Genomic DNA, 10,213 nt, shown 5'->3' on the forward strand with positions numbered 1-10,213 from the left:
TAAGATACAGACAATCTCCTTTTGCTCCCAAAGGGAAATGCATGCAATGCTAAATCAAATAGAATAATATTGAAATGCCCAGGTAATCTAGACTCTAGTTTATCTTAACTACTCTTTATTGCTGCTCAGTAACTCAATGCTGCATTATTATTCCTCTTGGAAACAAGATCGATGTGAACACATTCATAATTTTTTTCCAGCTAGCTACAATGTGTGGCTACACAAACTAGGAACAAAACAGACATATTTTTGAACTTTTTTTCTCTGCCTTCTTGTTTTAATTCTTACTATACAACCTTTCATATCTTTTAAAATATGATGTTGTGCAGCAGGTGAGCTGTAGAAAAAGGTTTACATAACACGCTTTGCCTTGATAGATTTTGTCTTTCAATCTTTCTTTCATATGTACTTCAAAATTTGTTTAGATTTATGACCATATACACATTCCTTTTTATACTTATGAACATTCTATTGTTATAACACTTGTCAGTTTTACCCTCCTTACCCTCACTGATAGAAAGGAGCCCTGTGAGTGACATGGCATTTGCACAGCTTTGCTTTCTGGTTGCTCTGAATAGCACCATCTGGAAAGGAATTTTTACTAACACAAAGCATTAAACTATATGTGTGAAAAGGTCATCTACATAATTATTACTTAAAAAGGGGGAGGAAACTGGCATATTATTTAAATAAATATTTAAAACACTAAAATTGTTAAGGAATATTTTGTGAATAATATGTTTCCTCTGAGTTGAGAGTAGATAAATGAATTGGCTAATTTTGCTGTTCTAACAAAAAGAGGACCAGAATCTCATTATAGAATTTATAAGACCAAAAGCAGTAGAAACTTCAAAGTTACAATGATTATGTCAATTAAGTAATTGTGATTTCTGCTCACATTGAGAACCCACTAAAAAGATAAGTAATGTTTGTTTATGTTCAAAGCCTGGGTAGAGCAATTTGTCAAATAGGACAAATTTGCATTCAATTCCTTCCTTGGTACCTTTGCAAAGTGTCTTTCCTTGGCACTGTTTCTGCTTCATTGCCTTATGCCCAGAATCTGTTTTACACAGACATGTATGGTATAGAAACTCACATCTGAGAGTCCCTTCATGGGAACCCAACTGAGGAATGAACCCACAACCAGGTCATGCGCCCTGACCTGGAATCAAACCTATGACCCTTCAGTGCACAGGACCATGGTCTAACTAACTAAGCCCCACTGCTAGGGTGCCATTGGTATCTTGATAGGAATTGCATTGAATTTATAGATTGCTTTGGTTAATAGGGACATTTCAATGATGTTAATTATCTCTATCTATGAACACGGTATATGCTTCTGAGAGGGTTAACTGGAAGCGCAGGCAGATAGGGCATGTGTCCAGTGGAAAACAAAGGCAGGTAGAACATAGGCAGGGGCAGACACAGCAGTTTAAGAAAGCCTTATCACAGAAACCAACGAAGCAAAAATAACAAAATGTTTTTTGGACACAGAGGGGGAGGCATGAGAAAACAAGGGAGGGCCCGCAGCAACAAGGTGTACGTACACATGGAAACATAAGAAGTTCAGGTCCGTTGCTGGGCAAGAACAATTAGGAAATCAATCAGATAGTGACACAGGTAGACATAGAGCAGGCTTGTAGCAAATATATATCTCTGGACTACACGGCTAAAGGGGACAACCTGTTAGTTGCAACCCCTCCCCACTGGGGAGTCTGAATCTGCTTGTAACAAATTTTCCACACTTTTGCTTAAATCTTCTGGTCCACGGAGTTCATTCTTCAGCATCACATGACCCCGGGGAAAAAACTTCAGCTCACCCTTCCGATTATCACTTCCACTTATTTGTATCTATTTTCAACTTCTTTCTTCAGTGTCATATAATTTTCTGAGTATAGGTCTTTTATGTCCTTGGTTAAATTTATTACTAGGTGTTTTTTTTTTTAAATTTTTTTATGCAATTGTGAGTGGGATTGTTTTCTTAGTTTCCCTTTCTGACAGTTCATTATTGGTGTATATAAAACAAATGATTTCTGGGTATTTATTTTTTATCCTGCTACTTTACTGAATTTATTCATTAGTTCTAGTAGTTTTTTTGGTATAATCTTTAGGGCTCTCTATATACAGTGACATGTCATCTGCAAATAAGGACAGTTTTATTTCTTCCTTTCCAATTGGGATACCTTTTATTTCTTCTTGTCTGATTGCTATAGCTAGGATTACTAGTACTATGTTGAAAAAGAGTGGTGAAAGCTGACATCCCTATCTTGTTCCAATCTCAATAGCAATTGTTTTAGTTTTTACCCATTGAGTATGATATTAGCTGTGGGTTTGTCATTTCTGGCCTTTATTATAATGAGATATGTTCCTTCTATTCCCACTTTACTGAGAGCTTTCAGCTAAATTAGTGTTGGATTTTATCAAAAGGCTTTTTGCCTCTTATCAATATGCCATGTGATTTTAATCCTTCATTTTGTCTATGGGTGTATTATGTTTATTGATTTATGGATATTGTACTAAACTTGCATCAACAAAATAAATCCAACTTGATCATGGTGATTAATCTTTTTAATGTATTGCTGGATCCCAGTTTGCTAATATTTTGTTGAGGATATTAGCATCTATGTTCACTAAGGTTATTGGCCTATAATTTTCTTTCTTTGTAGGGTCTTTATCTGGTTTTAGAATGCTGGCCTCATAAAAGGAGCTCAGAAGCCTTCCCTACTCTTGATTTTTTGAAATAGTTTGAAAAGGAAAGGTGTTAGTTCTCCTCTGAATGTTTGGTACAATCCACCTGTGAGCCCATCTTGTTCAGGACTTTTGTTTGTTGGGAGTTTTTTTTTTATTAGTGCTTTAATTTCTCTAGTTGTAATTTGTCTTTCCAGATTCTCTGATTCAGTTTTGGAAGATTGTATGTTTCTAGAAATTTATCAATTTCTTCCAGATTGCCCAATTTGTTGGCATATAGTTGTTCTTCTTTTATTTTTTAATCCTTTGCATTTCTTTGCTGTCAGTTATTACTTTTATTCTTTCATTTCTGGTTTTATTTATTTGTGTCTTCTCTCTTTTATTCTTGATGAGCCTTGTTACAAGTTTTTCATTCTTATTTATCTTTTCAAAGGAAAAGCTCTTGGTTTCACTGATCTTTTTTATTTTTTTAAACACTCAATTTCATTTATTTCTGCTCTGATGTTTATTATTTCCTGCTTTCTGCTCATGTTGAGCTTTTTTGTTCTTTTTCTAGTCCCTTTTAAATATAAAGTTAGAATGTTTATTTGGGATTTTCCCTCTTTGTTGAGGTAGGCCTATAAGGCTATGAATTTCCCTCTTAGGACTGTTTTTGCTGCGTCCCGTAGATTTGGGTTGTTGTGTTCTTATTTTCATTTGTTTCAAAATATATTTTTTATTTCTTCCTTGATCTAATTTTCAGCCCAGTCATTGTTTATAACATCATTTAGCCTCCATGTCTTTTTTGTCTTTAAGTTTTTTTTCCAAGTGATTGATTTCTAATTTCATGTTATTATGGTTAGAAGGATGTTTGATATTATTTCAATCTTCTTAAATTTATTGAGATTTTTTTTTGTCCTAAAATATGATATATCCTGGGAAAATGTTCCATGTACACATGAAAAGAATGCATATTCTGCTGCTTTGGAGTGAAATTCTTCAAAGATATCAGTTAAGTCCATTTGATCTAGTGTATCATTTCAGGCTGCTATTTCCTTACTGATTTCCTGCCTGGCAGATCTATCCATTGATTTAAATTACATGTTAAAATTGTATAATATGAATGTATTACTGTTACTCTCTCCCTTTATGTCCATCAATGTATGCTTTCCAAATTTAGGTGCTCCTATGTTTGGTGCATAAATGTTTACAAAGGTGATATATTTTCTTGTTGGATTGCTCCCTTCATCATTATGTAGTATCCTTTTTTGTGTTCTATTATATATTCTTTGTTTTGAAGTCTATTTGATCAGATACAAGTATTGCTATCCCAGTTTTTTTTTTTATTTTTCATTTCCATATGCATAAAATATCTTTTTCCATCCTTTAACTTTTGGTCTCTATGTATCTTTTGTTCTGAGGTGGGTCTTTTGTACACAGCATATATATGGGCCTTGCTTTCTTATCCATTCAACTACCTTATGTCTTGATTGGTGAATTTAAGCCATCTACATTTAAAGTGTTTATTGATGGGTGCATATTGGTTGCAATTTTATTCTTTTAATTATGTTCCTCTGTTGTTGTTTTTTCTTCTTCTACTTCTTTTTTAAAATATGTATTTAGTGATTTCAGAGAGAGGAAGAGAGAGGGAGAAAGAGATAGAAACATCAATGATAATAAAGGATAACTGATCAGCTGCCTCATGTACACCATCCACTGGGGATTGAACCCGCAACTCAGGGATGTGCCCTGACTGGGAATCAAACTGTGACCTCACCCAGCCAGAGTGGTTTTGTGGTTAATCATTGACCTCTGAACCAGGGGGCTGAGGTTCAATTCCAGATCAGATTACATGCCCAGGTTGCTGGCTCTATCTCCAGAGGAGGGTAGGCATTGAGTCAGCAGATCAGTGATTCTCTCTCATCAATGTTTCTATCCCCCTCTCCCTCTCCCTTTCTCTCTGAAATCAATAAAAATATATATATATATTTTAAAATGTAACCTCCACTGAACAACATCAGTCAGGCAACTCTAACTCCTTTAGTCACTATAATTAACAAACTTTTCCCTATATAATCCCTCTCCTGGAAGTCATGGGGATCCAGGTCTTTGAGCATTGACTCACCTGTGACTTTGGGTGTGGCACCATCTCTTCAACTAATAAAGCAAGACTATCTTGGCAGCTATTGGGCTTTGATGCATGTAGGCAAGTGGACCCCTGCAGTCCAGTAACAATGGCAGTAGAGCTTTTACAAGTAGTTAATGGAAGTTGTTTTCATGTTAATCACATGCATCGTCATGTGCAAGAATACCTATAAACTGAGCCATAAAGTCAACTATTTATTGTAAACAGGAAAAGAATGATCCCTTGTACTCAATTTGAATTACAATGAAGGTAAAAGACTCCTGCAGCCTGGAACTTATCAATTTTTCATTATTTATCAACATAGTAATGTGATTATTAGCAAATTGCTTTTCTTTCTTCTTTTTAATTTTTTTTTTCACCAACTTGATCCATTTGACTTTTTCTATTCATTTCTATTGTAGGAAAAAAATAATTTAATACATGCTAATGAATTCTAAATTTACATAAATCATTTTCCTTTGTGATTTATAGTCCTGAATTAAATATTTCTCAAAATACCCAGGGTGCAAGAAAAGTCTATTTTATGTGTAGGCATAATTCTAATAATCATGCAATTTATCAGAAAAAAAAAGATTATTTGACCTCAAATTACTCAGAAATGAGCCTTTTTTCTTGTTTTTCACTGCTTTATCAGTCTTTCAATTAGAGAAATTAGGTATATTCCCATCATGTTTCACTTTTAGAAGTGCATTATATTGGATGGGTAATTCTTTTGCAAAATTAGTTTGATTTTCTTACATTAAGGAAAGCACAAATACATATGAATTCACTTGTTTATTTATTTGTTCATCCTACAATACATTTTAATCCAGCTTAATAAATCTCAAACACTATTTTAATGTCTGGAGATAAGACAGTGAATAGCAAAGTATATGTATACACTTGCTCTTATAGAGCATACAATGATAAAAAGAGAAGAGATAGGATAAACAAGCAAATAATTCAACAAGCATGCTAATCTGGGCTGATTAAGGAAATAAATAATAGCATGGTCTGAAGACTTGGCAGGGGATGGTGTTCTGTTTTTAGTTTGGTTGGTTTTTAGGGGTGTGATGAGAAATGTAATCTTTGAAGCGGTGACATTTAAGCTGAGACCTGTAAGACCAGGACAGTGAGACCTTCAAAGATGTGAGCCAGCCATATTTCAGGCACAAGAAAGTTAGGTACAAAGGAAATAAGAAAGGCTGAGCTCATCTCAGGAACACCAAGGGCAGTGCCACTGAATTTGGTGAGGAAACAGTAGGCGAAGGTCAGATCGCCTCAAATCTATATTCCATGCTAAGGAACTTAGACTTTATTTTAGGTGTGATATTAAACAAATGTGTAACATAGTCTGCTCAGTTTATGCTCTAAGAGAGCCAGGATCTCTGTTTGTTTATTGATATTTCTAAAATCTCTCAAGCATTGTCTAATATGGAATATGTTCTCAATTAATGTATACTGAAGTGAAAAAAAAACATAAATAAAAATTTTTAATATATTTTTTTATTGATTTCAGAGAGGAAGGGAGAGGGAGAGAGAGAGATAGAAACATCAATGATAAGAATCATTGATCGGCTGCCTCCTGCACACCCGCCGCTGGGGATTGAGCCTGCAACTGGGCATGTGCCCTTGACCGGAATCGAACCCGAGACCCTTCAGTCCTCAGGCCCATACTCTATCCACTGAGCCAAATTGGCTAGGGCAATATTTTTTTTTTTTTTTACTGCCAGTTTTGGGTACAGGGAAAATTGAGACAACGTTTCCTGAATCAGATGTCCAGCCTTGGTCTAAGCAATTGTGATCTGTACCTTCCATCATTCAATGTTTAGGGGCTATATGCGCTGATAACACAAAACAGAATAAACAAATGAATAACAGATTCAGATCTCTTATAGCCCTGTGACACTATTTATAAACTGCTATTTTTTTTTTCTTGAATTGTAGAAATTTGTACTTTATGTCAGGGACAAATCCTGAAATAACAAGGTTTCTTAGGCAACAAAGTAGCAAGGATTTCAGCTAATAACACACACGAAGACAGGTTTGTGAGCAGAAATGTAGTAGGCAGTTAGACAGGCATAAGCAGATTATGAACAACAGGCCAGGTGTGAAATGTTGCCAGTTCAAAAAGCCCCAGGTACCCAGCAAAACTAGGAAAAGAAGGACCTCATCGCCAGGATGAGCTTTCCTCCCCTACCATATTGATGATCATTCTGTTCCGTCCCCTCCCCTGACCTTTCCTTCATGGCGTGTTGTTAGTCCTGCGGTAGACCCACTTAGAGGAGAAATAAGAAAGCCTGAGAACAGCCTCATAAAACTCCCATACAAGCCTTTGTACAACCACTCCCTTAAGCAGTAAGCCCTAGAGATAACATCTAGGCCTCAGTTGTGTTTCAGTTCCAGAATCAAAAAGCAGCAAAACCAGATGAAGTGACACTATTGCTGACATCAGGACCAGATGCAATGACTAATGACCCTCCCCCGCACCTGCCCCTATTACCAACCAATCAGTACAGACCAATCAGACCTGGAAAAGATGATGAATATTCTATTGAGATCCTCCCCTGGGACCTCCCTTAAGATTCCTGCCTTAAGCCCTAACCGGTTTGGCTCAGTGGATAGATAGAGCATCGGCCTGCAGATTGAAAGGTCACAGGTTCGATTCTGGTCAAGGGCATGTACCTTGGTTGCGGGCGCATATCCAGTGGGGAGTGTGCAGGAGGCAGCTGATCGATGCTTCTTTCCCATCAATGTTTCTAACTCTCTATCCCTCTCGTTTCCTCTCTGTAAAAAAATCAATAAAATATATATTTTTTTAAAAAAGATTCCTGCCTTAGAGAGGAGATAAAAACCCTCAGGATGGAGGACCCTGTGCGGCTGTCTCTTGAGCACACTCTCCTTTCCCCACCCTCTTCTCAGGCAGCTCTCTCTGAGGAGCCCCCACTATCTTTTTCCACTCTCTTGCCCCCAGGGGTGTTTTCCTTGCCTCTCTTTCTCCTAAGCTCTAAGGGCTTTTCTTTTGCCTCTGAAGTTTGTTTCCTAAGCCCATATTTTCTACGGCTCACTTCTTCTACGTCTATGGCTTTCTAACTAAACTTCCTCTTATAGTTTGAGTCTTGAATCTGAATTCGTTCTTAGCCAGAACTCAAATACCAGGGTTGCTGAACTGAAGTCTAGTCTGATATCTGGTGCCATTTTGCTGCCAATAGAAATTTCTTCCTTTCACTGAGTACAAGGGTTAAGAGAATCAAGATTTCTCAGAAAAGGGATGTATTCTTTGGAGTTTTTCCTACTGTTTCCACTTTGACAAATTTGGGACATACCTCTTTTTCCTCATGCCTCATTCAGTAGAGAAAGATTAAGCTCAAGATCCCCAAAGAAACTCAAAGCTGAGAACTGAATTCCCTACACTTAAAAAGTTTGGAAGCTCTTCAGTTTCCTTACTTGCCTGGGAATCAACTCTAAATTGGAAACCATTTTATTTAACTTCTGGAAAGAATGGTATGATCACATAGTAGTTTTACAGAAAGTGCATGGCATTGTTTTTTATTCTTTCATTTGTTCTTGTCGATACTGTGAGATTGGCATGTGTTTGGAATTGTTAAATAAAAAATATATCATTTAATATTTTAAGGGTTTTCAAAAAGTAAAGTCAAGTTCCTAGTAAATGGGAAGACTTGCTTTCTTTATTCTCTCCAGGGAGAAATATAATTATGTTGTAGTGTTGGTTGTTTATTTGCCTGTTATCAGAAAATAAAGAAGGGGCATTCAGATGTGGTAAACATGCTATTTTTACACACTTATGTCATCGGGTTTGGCACCTGTGTTAGCTTTTATGGTTCCTCCTACCTGTCTGTTTTAAAGATGTTGTTTGGCTTCAGTAAACCTAACTAATAATAGCTGTACATGCCATTTTCAGACTTGAGTTTGGCTAATGTTCAAATACTTTGTCAAACCTTTTTGTAATATTTGGATTAAAGTAATGAAAATGAAAGAGAAGGCAATGGTGAAAAATATTTGCAGGCTATAAAATCAGAACTCGAAAATGCTAATCAACTGTATAAGTTAATTGGATTTTGAAAAGAACCAAAATGAGAATGTTGAAAGCAGATTAAGTTCAGACTTAATCATGCTAATATTAATTCCGATCAATTTGCCTAATAATTTAGCCCCTCTCTTCCTTAAGAAATGGCATCCCAGCTTATATCGAGAAGACCTTTAGAATGGCAGCAGATGGTGCAGGCATCTGTATGTTACAGCTGTGAATTCGAGCTGCCATTTATGGTTTGGGCAAAACCACAGCTTCAATAACTATTTCTGGAGCCCGAACATAATAGGAAACACAGTGCAGAGGCTGAACTTGAGCACACAAGGAACTATGCATAGGACAAACCTTCTGCATCCCTGGAAACTAAGAATGTTTGAATATGATGTTCTTCTCTGTCTACTGTCAGATTCCCTAACCCTTATGTTCACAGTGACCTTCAGGAGCCCTTTGGATACACAAGTCCATCCCCAAGCCTCAGTCCATGCACATCTAACCATGGACACATCAATTATTTGCAGCTTCTTCTCTTACCATAACATTAAATTTTTCTCTTTTGTATTCCATGAGCTTGGGATTTCAACCTGTGAGCTAAGTACCATAACTGCATAACTGAAAAGATTCAGAGTGTTGTCTTTTGTTTGTTTGTTTGTTTATCTATATAGTAACTATTTATCTATAGATAATGAGGCCCTGTCCATTAAAACCCTTGGAGTACATTTTTCTACTTTGAACATCAAAGCAAAGAATATCATGAGAGTTGCATGACTCAAAGAAGTACCAGACGGAATATTAAGTCCAGGCCTTTCAGCTATGAATGTTATGGTTGGGTAATTGTCAATTCATACTGAACAACCTCAAGCTATACATAGTGTCATAGTATTTCCTTTGATTTTTAAACTGAAGTGGTATATAGAATTATGTTTATTTTATCTTATACACAAATTAATATATGATACATTTCATAAAAATTATTAAAATGTTCGCATATTGGCACTTAAGGAAACATTTTAATAAAATAGAAAATTCAGTTACATGTGAAATTCAGCCCTAAATACTGCTGCATACTTAGAGTCCATTATTTATCTATAAAAGAGGATGTGAGAAGATAGAGACCAAGGGATTAGGGTGACATTAAAATTTTTAAAAATGTTTTTTATGTTTTATAGTGGGGCCCAAGTTCTCATTCATGAATCTGAAAATGGAATAATACATTCAGGGTTAATGCAGTTTATTTCTTAACCATTCCAGGCTTTCTTCCTGGCAAGATTGCTCATTCTATCTGTTTAATTTGGAATGATTGCAATTACAGTAAATAATATCATCTGAAAAACTAAATTCAAATGGATATTGAAATCTATTGAGATTTTTGA

The sequence above is a fragment of the Myotis myotis genome, unplaced genomic scaffold, assembly GCF_014108235.1.
Source record: "Myotis myotis isolate mMyoMyo1 unplaced genomic scaffold, mMyoMyo1.p scaffold_m19_p_14, whole genome shotgun sequence".
Taxonomy (NCBI): domain Eukaryota; kingdom Metazoa; phylum Chordata; class Mammalia; order Chiroptera; family Vespertilionidae; genus Myotis; species Myotis myotis.